The sequence below is a fragment of the Dermacentor albipictus genome, chromosome 3, assembly GCF_038994185.2.
Source record: "Dermacentor albipictus isolate Rhodes 1998 colony chromosome 3, USDA_Dalb.pri_finalv2, whole genome shotgun sequence".
In the NCBI taxonomy this organism is placed as follows: domain Eukaryota; kingdom Metazoa; phylum Arthropoda; class Arachnida; order Ixodida; family Ixodidae; genus Dermacentor; species Dermacentor albipictus.
The window spans coordinates 6,966,609-6,983,513 of NC_091823.1; the positions used below are offsets into that span (position 1 = coordinate 6,966,609).

The following is a 16,905-nucleotide window of genomic DNA, read 5'->3' on the forward strand; positions in this document are numbered from 1 at the left end:
CAGATCCAGGCGGAGCCGTATGACCGCGGTATGCGATCGCACGAGAGACAGGTGTGCGATCCCATGACCACGTCCGCACTGTCAACCTGTGTCTTCCGTGCAGTGCAGGCAGAGGCGATCCGAGAACGGAACTTGCACGATTTCGCGTGTGTCTCAAATAAGGCGGCTAGTGGGACGACGCAGGGGCGTCCTTTGTATTTCGTCGTTTTCCTGATCAAACGATGCAACTGTGTGTTACCAACGTAGGGATACAATTGCGGCCTTTACAACTCGATGATCTCTTCCCGGAGCATCGAGTTGAGTCTCGTCGAGTTCGGTAGCGCTTCTGCCTCTTTCCGTCTGTTCATGCTTTAAGCTCCTGCCCCCTGACTGATCGGATTGTCCCAAACGGGACATTCGTGTTGTTGTCGACCGCTCTTCTATTATCTATTTCTATTATCTATTTCTATTATCGCTACCTATCTAGCTTCTGTTCGATAGAGGTTCGCCCCTCTATTGTAACACTATTTATGCATTCTTCAGAAGAAGCTCGCACAACATTTTGTGCCCACTGGCGCGCCCACGTACCCCAGTAAATTTAAACAATTTCAATAAAAGCAAACGGAACGCTGTCGTAACTAGACGAAATTACGCTGCTCGTAAATGTAATTTTCGTCGCGATCTGTATACAACTTTCCCGACCGTCTATCGTTGTCGAACGCTGATATCAGCGCGACACACTCTGCAACATGCACGTGATCTTACAGCGCATCTTGAGAAAATATAACGCAGACGGTTACGACGTTCTGAACCAAATGCGTCAGCTTTGGTTCAGTCATGTCCGTGGGCTTCATATTCGTGTACTTTGCGGTCTAAAGGACAAATTCCTACAGAAATCTTTGTTACTTGGAGACGCCCTGTATATATCCATGTTATGGAGATTTCACAGCAGTGTGCCGGTTGCGTTGGACGTTGCTTCCTCTCTTCGTTTCCTCGAAAGTGTTTTCTGTCTTGCCAACGTCATTTCCCAATCTCGTCGACGAGTGCCGGTGGTGCCGCCACATTTCCTATTCCAAAGCGCACTGGAGACCTCCCCAGACCATTTCTCGGCGCAAGACTTTCCTCTTGCATCAACCAGCTTGTGGGATGCGAGATATCATGCAACAAGCTTTGATGTTTTGATGAACACATTTCTTTAACCGATAGCCACTGCTAGCGGTTAGAAAAAAGAAAAAAGAAAAGAGTAGTTTCAAGCTCACATTCCATTGAAAGCTATCTCGCAGAGAAACACGGAACTTTTGAGTGCGAAGGACTATCGTACATCGCAAGCGAGTTTTACTCAAGATGGCGATTGCGGTTACTTCAGGTGTGGCACACATGCGCCCAGCATATATAGCCAGGCTAATTTGTCGAGAATGTACCTCTCTGTTGTTTATAATCGGAAATAGGTCTGCTAGTATGTTAGAGCTATAATTTATAGCAGAAGACGCGTTCTTCTATTTCGTCCGACAGACGACGACGTTAGAGATGCGCAGGGCTTCATTTAGTCGTGCTCGTGCTACCCGTGGGGCTAGACCAAAGTTGCGTGGGAGCTGTGTTTGGACAGCAAACGCACGCAGCAGCAGTGATTCTCAGCGGTTGTGTGTGTGTAACATCGCATCCCCGCCCCTATCGGAGCAGCCGCTTCTCTGAGGTTCAACAGCGGCGCACAGAACTACCGTCCGCTGCTGCCGTGGGGCGCGGGCCTCCGGGCGCCATGACACTCGAAGAGCCATCGTTGGCGGTCATCGCGGGCGATGCGCATCACATGCCGCCGACGCGCTTGACGCAGCAGCTGCAGGCTGCACCAAGTAAAGCTCGCGTGTATTTCCGCGCCAGAAGTAAATTGAGTGCAGTCAGAGAGGGCAAGCGGCTGGTTTTACTTTCTCGCATAGAGACGTATACTGTGGCTAATCGGCTCTCAGCGGCGTCTGGGAAAAACGAAAAAAGATAAGAAAAACGAAAAGAAAAGAACAAGAAAGCACGGGGCCCACCCCGTGAGACGATGGAGAGGGAAGCTTTGATGGCAGGTGAACTGCAAAGAAAAAAATATACGAGCGGCCGCATGTACGCATACTTGATTGTCTGCTATTGTGCTTGCTGAAGTGGCATCAAAAGAACGGCGAACGATTGCGAAGGTAAGCAACGTGACTGCGTGTTAGACGCCGGCACACATGGATGCATATGTATAAGCAACAAGATTTAGGATTGCTTGTTCAAAAGACTTTGAGGCCGCGTCAGGTTTGCGCACATATTTCATGACAGAAAAGCACTGATCATTCCGTCATTCCAACGACATTGTCTTGTCTTTCGGAAATCTGCGAAAGTCAGAACTTGCACCAAGGAACGTGCTTATTAGCAGGGGCTAATTATAATTCCAAAGATTTGCAGTGTATATAAATTGCTCGAGTTCAAAACTATAAATGCAGTGTTGTGAAGGGGACATAACCAAAGGGGCCTTTTCGGTTGCCACCTGCCCCAAGCTAAACTTAATATCAGCGATTGACAGGCAGCCTTGATTGGTCAGAAAACTGCGGCGTAATTTCAAAGTTCAACGCGTCATACACTAACGATGCGTTGACCACTTAGCGCTCAATTATTGACAGAGGAATATGGCTTTTCTATATTGCCACGGAAAGCACTGTTGCAAATATCTATCGTCTAGAATTAGAACAATATTCCACAAGCGCTTCGGGTCGAACACCCGGACAAGTGCACGGCAGTTTAGTGCATTAGCCGTTAAGGTGCCTAATAGAAGTATATATGCCAACTATTGATTTTCTTATAGTTGATTTTGTTGTAGGCGATATGTGCGGTAATTTGTGGCTAACCTGTCTATCTTACTCCATCATGTGGGTGATGTGGGCGAACACTGTGTCACGCGATGAAGAAACCTGTAGAAAGACGGCGCGCGTCAAAGTGAGAAGCGATGAAACACAGGTTTTTGCACCCGCTTTGCTTTGCCAATTCACAACTGTTGCTTCGCAGAGCGCTTGAACCTACTCCAGGGGTTCGCGCCAGCTTCGCTGGTGGCGCTGAAACCGGATCGAAACCTCGCGAGAGCATATTTTCGGCCAAAGTACCCCTGGTGAAAGCGAACAGTGGACCACGTGTCCCTTGACAAATGATATGTTCGCCGTTGCAGTGGGTCCACGTGGCAATACTGTCAACCGCCACTGAGTAGCGACGCGTCTTATAAAAATTCCCGTTCCGAGACTGGCATATATATATACTAACGCCGTCTGAAGCAACGCCACCACCTTCATCCCGGTGTATATGAAAGCCAATCGGTTCCTTTGTCATCATGCGCCTGAGCATCTCTCGGTACAAAACGAGCAGCAGTTGTTCCGCTGCGACTTAACTGTGATGCAGACGTCATTCATCCAGTGCTCATACTTTGGTACAAATACAAAAGTTTCAATCGCGTTTTTCTTGTTCGCATTGGAGGCGCGCTACGTCGGTTCCAGCAGTTGAGTGTACCGTGTTCTCTTCACACGACTCGCTCAGCGCCCGAGTGGACTGTCGATGTGCGCATCACACGGGCGCCGGTGCGTGGACGCACGCAGCACGCACCTGCATTCGACGCGCTCGCGTGCGGCCCCCTCGAACTAGACGTCCTTGGATTGAAGCCCGACTTTCCGCTTGGCGCTTAGAGAAACCTCGAATGCCAGCGCAGCCGACGGACGGCTGGCGGCCGACACGATGCGTGCGACGTGCACGCGTAGACGACGTGCGATGCGCCGTGCGTTCTCGAGTTGCTTGTGATCTTACCCGTGGCTAAATGGAAATGAGCACGTTCGTATTGCGTTTCCAAGGGAAACGGCTGGGTGGGCCAGCCTGCTCAACGCGGTGTTCTCTGAACAAAAACAATACGAGTGCATGCTTTCGCTGCTGACGTCGTTAACGTTTTCGGGTTGATGTCGTGGCGAGAATATTTACTGACACTTAATGAATTCTGCGGGAGGCTGTCACGCTGAGAAAGAAATTGGCAAGCGTTGCCCATGGAAGCAGTTCACGCGCAACTAAGCCGCAACAATTGAGAGGATTCACGAGCAGAACCTATCAGAATATCGTGCTCGTCGTGCAACATCTGTGCGGCTTCGGCGCATTGTTTGCGGACAGTGTTGGTGCCCTTCTCGCCAACGACGAGACGTAGCTGAAGAGAAACGAGCCAATGATCCGAATATAGGAAGCGGGTTGACGCTCTCATTGAAATGTTTCAAGAATCGCACGACAGCGCGCGGAGGATAAATAATCGCCGCTTTCCTAACAGATGTTTCACTCTGGCAGTTCTGCTGGGTGAACAATAACATTGCTTTCCGTATTATGGTCTACTCTGCCATAACCACTATAAGCGGGTGGCCTCTTTCAGAAAAGAAAACAACAACTTAAGAGCATTTATAAACTAATTAGTGCGGGAAGGTGGTCGTCAGCGTATGCAGACAGCACTCACTGTCGTCACGAAACAAGCATGGCTGCCGGCCATATACATAGCCTTAAGGCAGTCTCCGCTCTCTTTCCGCGGAAATAAGGCTGGATTGTCCAGAAAGTTGCGATTCGAAGCAAGAGTGCAACGCAGATCGCGGTGACAACTTTAAAGCTCGCACTTCTGCTACGAAATGTAGCGACCATTTCACCGTGCGCGAGCGCAGTGCGAAGCGGATGATCCATCGCAGCATACTTTATGTCCATGGAGCGAAGGGCAGACATTCTTCAGAAGCCCACAGGGCACTTCGCGTTCCGTGAGAACCGCGGCTAACCGCTGCGCCGCCGAGTTGACTGGCAGCCACCAGCAATACGACTCCCTCCGTCCTATCGTTTCGCGCAGGATAAACGAGTGTCCTAGAGCAGAGACACGGAGGCTAAATACGTGCAAGATTGAGCGGACAGCCGGGGCGGTGTCGACACACGGTATACCTTCCGCAGACCAGCGCTCTTCCTTGCGCCGCTCGTCTATTTCCAGACTGTTCAAGGCAATACTTGTACAATTTTTCGCCGTCTCGTAACCTCCTCGCATAGGGCTGAGTGGAATCCTTCTCCACCACCGCGGATGCCAGCCGCTGCTTCCGCGTAGCAGACGACCCATCGTTTTGAACGCGCGTAACCTGTCAACGCATGCGTCGCCGTCTGCTCCACGGCGTGCTCTGCTTGCTCGTTTCATCATAAGCTCGTGCCGTCGGGTGCTTTTTACGCCCCGGCATTTAGCGCCCATGACCCTTTCCCGTAGACACGTTCACCACATACTCTACAAGTTATGAGCTTTGCCATCATGCGTACAAGTTTTTCTCATTCTTTTTACTGCCAACGACGGCCGCACACCCAAAAAGCAAGCGCTATGTTTCACCTATTTACAGCATCGGCTCCCGCTTCGGCTTTCGCCTCGACCTCTCTCGGTGACGGGAAACACGCAATAATCTGAGGCGGCGCGAGTGCGACACCCGCATTCTATTCTTGGCGCCATCTGCTTTCTGTCTCTCTATGACATTTTTCATTCTCCTTTTTATTAATTATTATCCACAAATATCGACGTGAAAGGCCGCGCGCATCTTGTTGAGATCTGCGAACGTGATAATGAATTAAAAATATGCCCTAGCTTGCCTCCAACGCGTCCGTTACTATTTTGTCTCTGCTTGATTGCGGAGACGGTTTTGTCACGTACAGTTCATTCTCGTCCTGTTCTTGCGGTTCAGCAACTCGTAAACGCTTGACAAGTCACGTCACTTCCAGTAGCGTGCTTTCACGCGAGAAGAGCACCTCTCGCGTACGCTTTGCGGAGACACCACCGAGCTGTTGCAGCTTGCCCCCCGGCAGGTCCCCCTCACGTCTTGAGCGAAAGAAACACGAACGTGCACGCTTGAGTTCGCACCGTTTATCTTTTACCGCTGCGGTCGTGAGAGCTACAGCGTAAAGCGTCCCGTCGCTGGCGTGTTTACCCGCGGCGGAAAGAGAGAGTTGCCATCTCTGAAGGCTCCGCGTCGCGATGCTTCCCAGGTGTTTGTCATCGCAAATGAAACAAAACTAGCGAAAGGAGTAAGTCAATCCACTCGCTCATAAAGACAGCATACATCAACTTGATCTGAATAGACATTTATTTATTTATTTATTCTACAAATTTGGAGTACAGATTTTTTTTTTTTTTTGGAAGAGCGTCTTTTATCAGGATACCCGCAAGTAGCAAGGCTTTCAGCTCTCTTGTGTTGTCTCCAACAGCCTCACGTAACCCCAAGCATTTCGGGGGTAACGAAGAACGTCAATCACCCCAGAATAGCATTGACATAGATGACGGCGCTATTACAGAATGAGATGACATCATCATCATCATCCGCCTATGTTTTTATCTTCACTGCAGGAGGAAAGCCTCTCGCAGCGATCTCCAATTACTCCTGATTTGCGCTCGCTGATTCCAACTTGCGCCTGCAAAGTTTCTTATTGCATCACCCCACCCAATTTTCTGCCGTCCTTGACTGCGCTCCTCTTCCGTCGGCACCCATTCTGTAACTCTCATGGTCCACCCTGCCCTACGCATTACATGACCTGCCCAGTTCTATTTTTTTCTTTAATGTCAACTGGAATACCGACAATCACCGTTCGCTCGGTTATCGACTATCGCCGAAATTGGCCATCCAGTTTGTTTCGAGTCATTCTTCTTCACCGAAGGTTACAATAACTTGCATAGTAAGTTAACAGTATATTATACGAGCCCCAAAACAATGTCGGAGGTACGTCTCAAAAACCACTAAGTGCCGTCTCAAGGTTATATTAAAATAAATCTTTATTTCATCTTTATTCAGACTAGCAGTGCATAGAAGATTTGTAGCTGCAGGCTAGTTGGTAATCAATTTTGTAAATCAATTTGGTAATTTTGGTAACACTCACTCACACAAACACGGCATGAAAGGACGCCGCCCACATTTTCACACAAGCGCTTGTGTGAAAGCCTGACGCAGCGCCTGTCCCATAACCCGCTTGCACATATCTCAACATTGCACCAGCAGAACTTGCGGCTATTCAAGGTGCACGTAAGTACGTGCTCCAGCAGCTAACAAATCAATGGGCCGTTTTCTGCTATTCCGAAGCAGACCTACAAACTCAGCAGTTTTCCCTACGTCATGGTTTAGAGCAGCTAGTGTAAGAAATAAGGCACACTCATCACCTCGCGCAGGAGAAAAGCCATGACATTGTATTTGAATGGTTCCAAACCATTGCGGAATTGTCGGCAACGACAACGCAGATGAAGCTGCTTTTTCGGCTAACCAAAAACACCAGCGGGTTCCTATACCACTTTCAAAAACTGATGCTGTGCGACAACTACAATCACTTGCTCGCCACATCACACTTCTACGATGAGATTCACCGGGTTTCGCCAACTCAGGCTTGCATTCTCTCGACCCTAAGTTGCGACTTCGCCTGCCACCTGGACTCTCCCCACGCGAAACGGCTTTACTGTGTCGCATGTGGTTGGGCGTCGCATTTACAAATGCCTCTTCATTCCTAATAGGAATTGCCAACAGTGCTGTGTGCAATTTGTGCGGGTGCGATGAAACTAGGGCACCTTCCTTGTCACTGCCCATCCTTCGACACTCAATGACGTACTTCACAAGCGAAACTCAACCTGCTAGACAACAAAGTGCGCTCTCGGAAGAAATGATCCTTGGACCATGGCCTATGCGTTCTTGATGCAAAATGTCACAAAAGCCCTTCTGCGTTTCTTGAAGGACACTGGATTGTATGAACGCTTGTGACAGGCGAGATTCCTCTGCGATTGACTGTGAATGACTGCCTATTATTTTTTTTTCTCTCATTATCTGTTCTTCCCTCCCCCCCCCCCCTCAAGTGTGGGGTAGCCTACCGGGCACGTCCTTGGCTAACCTCCCTACCTTCCCGTCTTCATTTCTCTCTCTCTCTCTCCCAACATTGACTAAAGAGAAACAAAACTTGTACTTAAAATCATGTATTAACTGTTTTTCTACTGGTCGAAGTACACAGAGAATTTGTCGCCTCGCACGTGTGTGCCCGCCTAAGGGCTTCCTGTTTAGTACAAGTCATATTATCATCACTTCAATATTATTTATAATGTGAAGATATATTAGCCCCAGAGAGAGAGAGAGAGAGACAAAGAGTAGCGGGCCAGAGATTTTATCTAGAAAGGCACACAACATACAACTGCTTGAAGAAGCCAACAGACAATGGAGCGAGAGAAAGGATAATAATATAAGCTGAATATCTTATTGAAATACAAAACGAATGGCAGATAAGGGTTAAATTTTCGACACACCTACTATATTTAATAAAGGAAAATGGAAAACAAACTGCAAGTAAGAACGTTGCTGCCGGACTCTGCATGACGCATGTCGTGCGGCTACGGCTGTCCCTTCGTCAAACTTAATGAGTTTTTATGCAAAGTTATTGATAATTACCTTCGTTGTCTTGGCACGTAAGGCCCAATAATTTAATTTAAATCATTCTTATTAATAACTTTGCTTCGAAAATGACAGGCAGTGCCGCTGGCGGCAGTGAGCACCACTCCTTAAACCGCGGAGGAGCCTCGCAGTATACGCGCTGTAATAACGCTACTCGCTTTGACAGAATGAAATCTAATAATGGGTGCTAAGATTTCTCGGCACGATGAGCCGCCGATGAGCTGACTGTTAAGGTGCCCCCGTGCCTGCCTGGTGCCCTCTGCATGTTGGGTCGTCGGGGACGCGGAACCCCTGCATACCCATATGCTCGCCAGCTATGACACGAGGGCAGCCCTCACAGATAGAAATCTGCACTCGCGACTAAAGGGGGACCCTCGGTAACATCTGCGCACGCTCTCTGGATGGTACAGTAGTGAGCAGGTGAACTGAAATAGCTGCAGTATGTGCACCCCCCACCCCCGCATGCTGCACGAAGCGGGTCATTCGTGCCAGTATATACCTTGCTCGGAGGAAGCCAGTCGTCTCACCCTGCCCTACAGGTCTACGCCGCTGTTCTTCGCCATCACGACCATACACGCGGTTGGGTCGCGGCTGCTCTAACAAATGTGGCGGCTCATCGCCACTCAGTGGTGCGGCCATCGTCGTGTAGCAACTTACAAATATCCGTAGTTGTGTGTAAGTTTGTTTCTTTGTCCTGCAGCTTTTACTGCGTTGCTTTGTTTTCTTTTGGCACGGAGGTCTGTGGATGAAAATTTGCATGTTACATTGTACGCATTTTTTTAATTTTTTTTATTTGTAAGACCCTCAAGGTACATAGTAGTACATCGTAGAAAGGAGGGGTGAGAATGCAATGCAGGATTAGTTCTAAGAGTTCACGGTACAACGAACAAAATAAGGTATTGAAGAAAGTACAGTAAAAGCTCGTTAATTCGAACCGCAAGGGGAAGCCGCTTCAGTTCGAATTAACGAAAGTTCGAACTAACGAAAGTGAAGGAGAGCAACAGTACACTGCGATTTGGAAGCAGTAGGGCATGTCAGAAATTTGGCGTGTCAGAAAGAGATGGCGTGTGCCGCGGGCACACGCCATCTTGAAGTCGAAGCTCTGGGTCCGACTGTGCCACACTACCGATGTCCACCGAAACGAACGTTAGCCGAGGCTTAACACCATCACAATGAATCGCGATGGCCGATACTTCTTAAGCTGAAAACAGACGTGCACAACCGATGAAGACTGCCGAGACAAAGACGCTGAACATGTGAAGGTGGCGAAGGCCCTGATTCGTTGGTTCTTGATTGCAAGCGCAGCTGCGACGTACTTGATTCGCTGTGTTACGATGGCGCTTGCCGTGCCATCTCCGCACAGCATTAGCAGCTGTACAAGATTTGCAAAGCCTCCGAGATTCGCAACGGGCATGACGTCTCGGAGGTTACGTAGAACGGAAAGGCGGCAGCTGCCGCTGCCTTCTGGCTGACCCCGCGTCGGTTAGATTTTTTTCCGATTTTGCCTTCTGCCGCCGTTCTCTCCGTTTCGGAGGCAATACAGCCTTGTGTGTAGGCAGTAGGCGCGTTTCTCTGGCCGTGTGCCAGGCGAGCGTAGTTCGAATTATCCGTGAGGGAACCTTCTCGCGTTCGAATTAACGGACTTTTTTATACATACACTTCTGTGGAGCTTGGCCGGACCAAATCGTACAGTTCGAATTATCCACAAATTCGAATTATTGAAGTTCGAATTAACGAGCTTTCACTGTAGTAATTTCAATAACAACCGGAAAAACATCCCATAAATATGGAGTAAATAAATAAACAAAGTGTATACTTTGCGAAACAGGCAATGGCCACGAATAAGTATATAACTATACCGTTTGCTAACCATACGTTATTTCACGTTAATTAGTGCGTTCTTAAAACGAGTGGGATCACTGATGCTTACTAATGATGTAGGTAAATTATCCCAGTCGATCGAAGTCCTAGGAGCCAATGATTGTGAGCACGCTACGGTGTTATGACGGGACACGTTAACTCTATGTGCGTGATAGTTAGGAGCTGTATAATAAGGCCCTGGGTGAATCCAAAGGGAATGAAGAGATGCGTTGTGGTAGCAGATTTTATAAAAAAGAGAAATGCGTTATTCCTTTCTGCGAAGAGAAAATATTGGGATTTGAAGGGTACTCTTCATTAATGGAACACTAGCAGTGCGATGGTAGTTAGCTATAGGATGAAACGAACAGAGCGATTTTGTACTGATTCCATTTCGTCAATTAATGCCACCTGATGAGGATCCCAGACAGATGAGGCACATTGCAGTTGGGGGCGGGCGTAAGTTCTGTACACCACTCAAGTTAATGAAACAGGCGCAAGCGAAACATTTCTCTTCGAATATCCTAAGGAGCGGTTAGCTTTAGATATTAGGTATTGTACATGCTGCTTCCAAGAAAGATCGTTGGTTATATGAACGCCAAGATAACGGTAGCGTGCCACGAATTGAAGGGGGTAGTCATTGAGCATGTAGATAGGGCTAGTGGTGCGAGAATGAGAAATGCGCATAGATTTATATTTAGTCATGCTAGTACTTAGCCCTCCGTCATCATTCCTGCAGCATTTGTGGTGCAGAGCAGCTTTCGCGTTGCGTGCTGCAAAAGTGTTACTCCCCTGCTTATCGCTGACGTACTAACTTGAGTGCCATGCCAAGTCTCGAGATGCAGTTGGCCCCTCAAGTTAACGTTTTACAACGTCTCCCTAGCTCCCCCCTGTTGCAAAGAAGAAGGTGCGCCGAGCACGAGCAGCGGCCACGGGCCCTGCTGGCGCAGTTGCTGCCATGATGACGAAGGAGTCAGACGTCCGGAGCTAATCCTCGCCGTCGTTTGCTACACCTCCTCCTTTTGACGTCTGTCATCGTACCGGGCGTTCGAAAGGGACATAAGAGAAAGTGATTATCTTTTTATCGCTCACACACGTAAAGCAAGAAAACTGTATGACATTGCATGCATAATAACTGGACACTAAAAGTAAATTAAAGCAATTAAAGACGCTATATTGAACGGCAGTGTTGCGAGCTTCTTTGTGAGTGGTGTCACCGCCGATTTGGTAGCGGCGGAAAAGAATCCCTTATAAATTAAACGCCATCTGAACGCGCTAGCAGGCGTGTTTTTGAAATTGTTATTTAAGTACCCTTAAGGCACATATGGGCATTACATAGGGGATTGTCAATAAATGAAGGCTAATTGCAGTATATACACTCAAGAATACACGTTAAAATAAAGCAGGAAAACGTTTTTTTTTTCCTTAGCGTGACTAAGGATATGCAGTCGTCTTAAACATTGTTAATAGAAAGTGTTTGTGCTGGAAAATGCCAGAAAATAAAATAGCAAGGCACACGGTCCAAAGGCAAATGTTTCATTTTCTTCACCTCTGTAACCCGTGCATCATTAGGTTTGCTCTCCATGTGAGTTATGCTAGGAGAATGCCAGCAAACTGAAAAAAAAAAGGGTGGGAAACGAGAGGCCCACAGACAAAGCGACAGGAAGGTTGCTAAAGGTGACAACGTATCCGTCGTGGAAAAGGCTAAGACTCAGCAGGAAAGAGTTGACTGAAGCCTAGCACATCTATAGACTGGGCCCCGAGAAGTGTGTAAGCTCGCCATCGGTGTTCCTAAGAGCTAGAATTTCTTGATCGATGTCGCCGCTTATAGATAAAGTGATTATCGTGTATATGATATGTGGTGCCTTGCGCACGTTCAGTGCGGACTTGGGGAACGTCGTTTTCATGAATGAACTTCAGTTCTTAGACCAGCCAACTTCCTTTCGCTTTGTCTATATCAGCTTCTCAAATCCTTTTTTCGTTTTTCCAAGTTTGCTGTCATTCTCCAAGCATAATCATGTACCAACTAGCCCAACAAGCCACTCTTATGATCTCCATATGCGATCAGCATACGATCCATGCAGCGAGGAAGAAACAAACAAAGAAAATAGATTCGCGCGTGCCCTCTTTGCAGCCTCAAGAACGGCTAACGAATTTCATTGTTTTTTATTAATTCCCATCAGTATTTTGCGAGCAGTATAGATGTGATAACTTCTCGCACTTCTCTCTCATCGTTGAATAACATAGTTTGAGCACAGTGGACAGAATAGCAACACATGCATCCCTGAAATGCCAAAAATAAGATTGTCTTCACGGTGCGTACTTTTATTCAACTTGCACGTCGCGCAACGCCGCCATACCTTGAACTTTCTTTTCGCCCTCTCGAACAGTTCGTCCTAAAAGGCTCATTGCAATTTAAGGGGCAAGCACGGAACGCGCTTGCAAGTGCAAGCAGGGCTATGAATGGCGCGACAGGTTCCGAAAATAGCGACCCTCCGCATCAATCACAGCGGCGCGCAGGCAATACAGGATTTACTGAGGCTTTTTGATCGCGGCCCATTCTGTCTCTGTAACACTAAACAGGCGTGACCGAAGAGGGTGGACCACTGGGTCAGAAATAGCTCGGAACTTTGATCCGGTATACCGTTATGGGCTGATCTGTACAATGGTGGCGATCACGCAACGTATTATTATACTGCGGCATACACGCTTTTGACTCGTGCGCTTCGTCCGTCGCTCAGCATGTCGGGGCAGCATGCGAGCTTCGAAAGTAAGCCGGCTGAGCAAGGAGGGTCGGCGAAGGCGGGTAGCAGATCGGTTGCGCCGCCGAGATAAACTGCGCCCCGCCTCGGCGGTGCCGCGAAAATTGTCCCCTGCTGGAGAAGTTACGCGCGCGGTCCAGGGTTAAAAGCGCTGCGGGCATCCCCTCTTCCACGCCCGCTTTTCTCGCGACACAGTGCGCTGTCGATAGCATCTTCATTAACGAAGGCAGCCCGTGTGTGTGAGTGCACGGCGCGCTGCCGAGTCCGCGCGGGCCGGCGCCTCATTAGCCAGCGCGAGCACGGTGCACGGCCGCCCAGCCGCGCTTCATTTTCTCCTCCTCGCTGCCGCCGAGGGGTTCGGTCGCTTAAACGACGGCGCGGGGCCGGACGGACGGTCTGGGGAAACCGTGCACGCCGAAGACTGGGATGGTACGTGCCCTGCTCGCTCGTCGCTTCCTCGCCTTCCTTCCCTCTTTCCAGCTCGTCCTGCTGATGTCTACATTGAAGCGCCGAGATTTATGCTCGCCCGTCTAATGAATTTACGGCAAGGTCGCGCTGGGCGCAACGGTTTGCAGGCTGCAGATGCGGGAAAGCTGAATTGATTTCAGGCGTTGAGGGGCAGAGTTTATTACGCGAGTTGGCCCGTCCCGATTCCTAGAGCGTGCTCTTCTTCTTTGGCAAGTTGAAAACACTCCACTATGTACGTACATGAAGGACGGCTAAAGGTCCCCGTCTGACCAGCAACTCTGCTCTGCTTTCTTACCACACCTCGGGTATAAGAGGTTAATGATCCTTGCGCGGCGTGCAGCGAATGGGATACATTTAGTTTAGTTTCAGCGAAAGAGTGGCCTCTGGAATGACACTTGAGTTGCGTGCGCGGCTGCGTAACAGCGTGCTTTCTGTAGGCGCGGTTCTGAGCTATTGCGAAAGGCTGGAGCCGGGAGGCTTCCCATTATTTTTCGCTGGTCTCCGCAAAGAACAGGAACTGTGTCAGCGATGAGAGTACGTTGCTGTAAGAACCTCGAGTGCGTTGAGCGTGGAGGAAAGCCCGCTCCTTAGACAGAACAAGTTAATCTGTTCGTAAACTGCATTTGTCTGGATGGCCCTAAGAGTATTTTTCTTGAGCTCCACTGTGTTTCTTAATGGTCGACAAAGCTTTAAACATCCATGAGTAAGAAATGCTCGGTATTTCCTAGGCTTCACGGTGTGCCTGCGCTTTGGTTTACTTATGGTGCCATGCGGAGCGAATCGAGCAATGAAGCTAAAGAGGTGAAAGGGAGCTTTTGTGCCGTATATAGTCTACGTAAAAATATCGAATCTGTCGAAATTGCGTGGACTTCACTTGAGTACAAACTAAGTTTTCTTTAGAATATATGGTTGCACCTGGCTGGCTTTGGAAGGGCGTCAATGCCTCTCTTGACCTCAAGCTCTGCACTCTACATTTCGTCTTCGCACACATTCGTTTATTGGTGCGAGATGACGAAGTCTTGCCCCGGAGGTATGCCCAAACAATGCCATCCCATGAAACAGAAAACACATATCGAGGTCTACTCGAACGCAGAGGGCCCTCAATGAAAGGGATACTGTTGGCCAAATTAGGCCAAATGGCAAGTCCACTGATGGCGAGAACGGCGACGACGAACGCGGTGATGGCACGAAGCTCCTATACGGCACTGTCACAGAGCACACTCTGGTAAAGCTGTGGCCTCAAAGTTGTTACATTCAACACCTATTGCACCATTTAAAGACTGAGCACAAATCCTAGCATCTGATTTCAACTACGACAGTCATCCTGCGTGATATCGTTTCGAGCCAGGGAATAATCGATGTCAGCAATGTGGGGGATAAAAGTTGGATGAACAGGGTTAGGGTGCCTGAACTAGGCTGGTCGACGTTTTCATAGATGGACCTATCTTTGTCTAGGTTGGCCTTGTCGTTCTTGACGCGTTAGTTTTAACGGGTTAGTAGAGTGACGTCACTTGGTGTCGCTGTCGGTGGCAGTTATGGGCGCAACATGTTTTATTAGGATGTGAAGACATCTACCCAATGGTCGGTTTAGGCTCTTCTGGCCTTCTTGAAGCCCTTGAATAGCAAGGGGAATGTAAACATGCCCGCAATAGAGATTAGCAAAAGGCGATTGGAGATTTCATGGCAAAAAAGTAGCGAAGCCACAAATAACGCAGGTGCACGAAAACAAGGTTCCCTATAGTTCAGGACGTTTGATGCTGGGAATTTGTGTGTGTGCGCGCGTGAGTGTGTGTGTGTGTGTGTGTGTGTGTGTGTGTGTGTGTGTGTGTGTGTGTGTGTGTGTGTGTGTGTGTGTGTGTGTGTGTGTGTGTGTGTGTGTGTGTGTGTGTGTGTGTTTAAATAAAGATAGGTAGCGCATCAGGCAAAATAAAAACAAGAGTTTGGTGGCGCACCCCACCGGCCCGTTTGAAAAGGGAGGTTCACAGCATCCATTGATCCATCCATCCATAGCTGCATCTGAGACATGTGTCGTGTGAGTGGGAGTTAGTACGTTGAACTCGCAAGCGACGGCGCAAGAATCTTGAAACCTTTCTGTTGCAGAGAAAGTCATTTCTCTGCGCGCACGTGGCCTGCAACATTTTATGTAAAGTTTGATAACGAGCAAAAATAGTCGTCCAGGCCCCCTTCCGGAACACTGTCGCCGCTTAAGCCGTACATGAGAGCCATGCCCTCTCGACATCAAGATAACTTCGTATCGTGTGAGCGCAGCGGTGGCTGTTCCTTCCACGCGGACGTTTTCGCTTGTGACGAGCACTTCCCTCCGCGGCGCTTGCCCGTGCACGTCCCGCCCTCCGTCGCTCGAGTCCCACGAATGGGACAAAGCGGACCAGCGTTTCCTTAATTTTTTTCCCCCTTTCAGCTCTCTTCCGCGTCTCCTTCGGGCCTCTTACGCGCGCACTGGCTCACCGCGATGTTTATCTTCTGTAGCACCGCTGCCTGGGCGCGGTTGTGCGCCTATTTTTAATGGCACCACTCCGTTTTCCGCGAATGGGTCTACTCAGTTTCTACAGCGCCTATCGGTGCCTCCTAGAAACCACGCCTTAGCTCTTTAACTAGACGTTTTTCTTTATACCATCCGCTTTTTTCGGGTACGTATAACCTCGTTGAATATTCTTGCTTCCTCGGTCACGAATGTTGCAAACAACAATAAACCCGCAAAGATTCGCTTGGAGAAGTTAACAGCCCCAGCACGAATTCGCGACGGGAAGCTCGAAACATATGTCGGTCAAGGAGCAGTAAATACAGGCGAGTGGATGACGGAGGCAGAAGACCATACCGTCGGGCGGTGCTGTGCGGGGTCCACTGTTTCCCCTCCGTTTCTGGTTGCTGTCGGATCTGCGTCTGCTGTGCCTTGCATTCGTACAGACCTGTGTCGGAGAGCACGCACGAACGCACGCGCGCACGTGCTCAGCCTAGAATCTGAAGGAGCCGAGATCGAGGCAGAGCGCGAGCGCAGCGAAAAGGCCCGCTGTCGATGTTGTGAAACGCGAAGGACAAAATCCACACACGATGCGGTCTCGCGAGAACGCGCACGGGCGGCTCGTCTCGCCTCGAGTGACGCGCTGCTGCTTTGTTCACGACCGTCGGCGCGAGCAGGCACGTGTCTGCGTCGAGTTCACGTGCTGTGTTTGCAGCGGGATCGAAACTGCTGCTTTGGTATTGCACAGACGGCTCGTGCAATTTCTTCGCCCTCCGCTTGTGTGAGCGCGTTCAACGATGACACAATTTCTCTGTAATGCATAATCTTTGAGTATCATCAGTTCGCAGTCGCACTGATTGACTAATGGATCTATATAGCAGATATGTATTTTGGCTTAAGC

General features: G+C 49.1%; 2 protein-coding genes across 3 annotated transcripts in view; one reads left to right on the top strand and one right to left on the bottom strand.

Annotated features, from left to right (window-relative positions):
- The window catches only part of LOC135895998 (polyunsaturated fatty acid 5-lipoxygenase-like), a 443,319-nt gene that overhangs the window by 361,617 nt on the left and 64,797 nt on the right, over nt 1–16,905 (bottom strand). The gene's annotated exons all lie outside the window — the stretch shown is intronic.
- Nucleotides 1–16,905, top strand: part of LOC135895995 (FRAS1-related extracellular matrix protein 2-like) — a 215,392-nt gene that overhangs the window by 53,372 nt on the left and 145,115 nt on the right. The window lies entirely within an intron of this gene.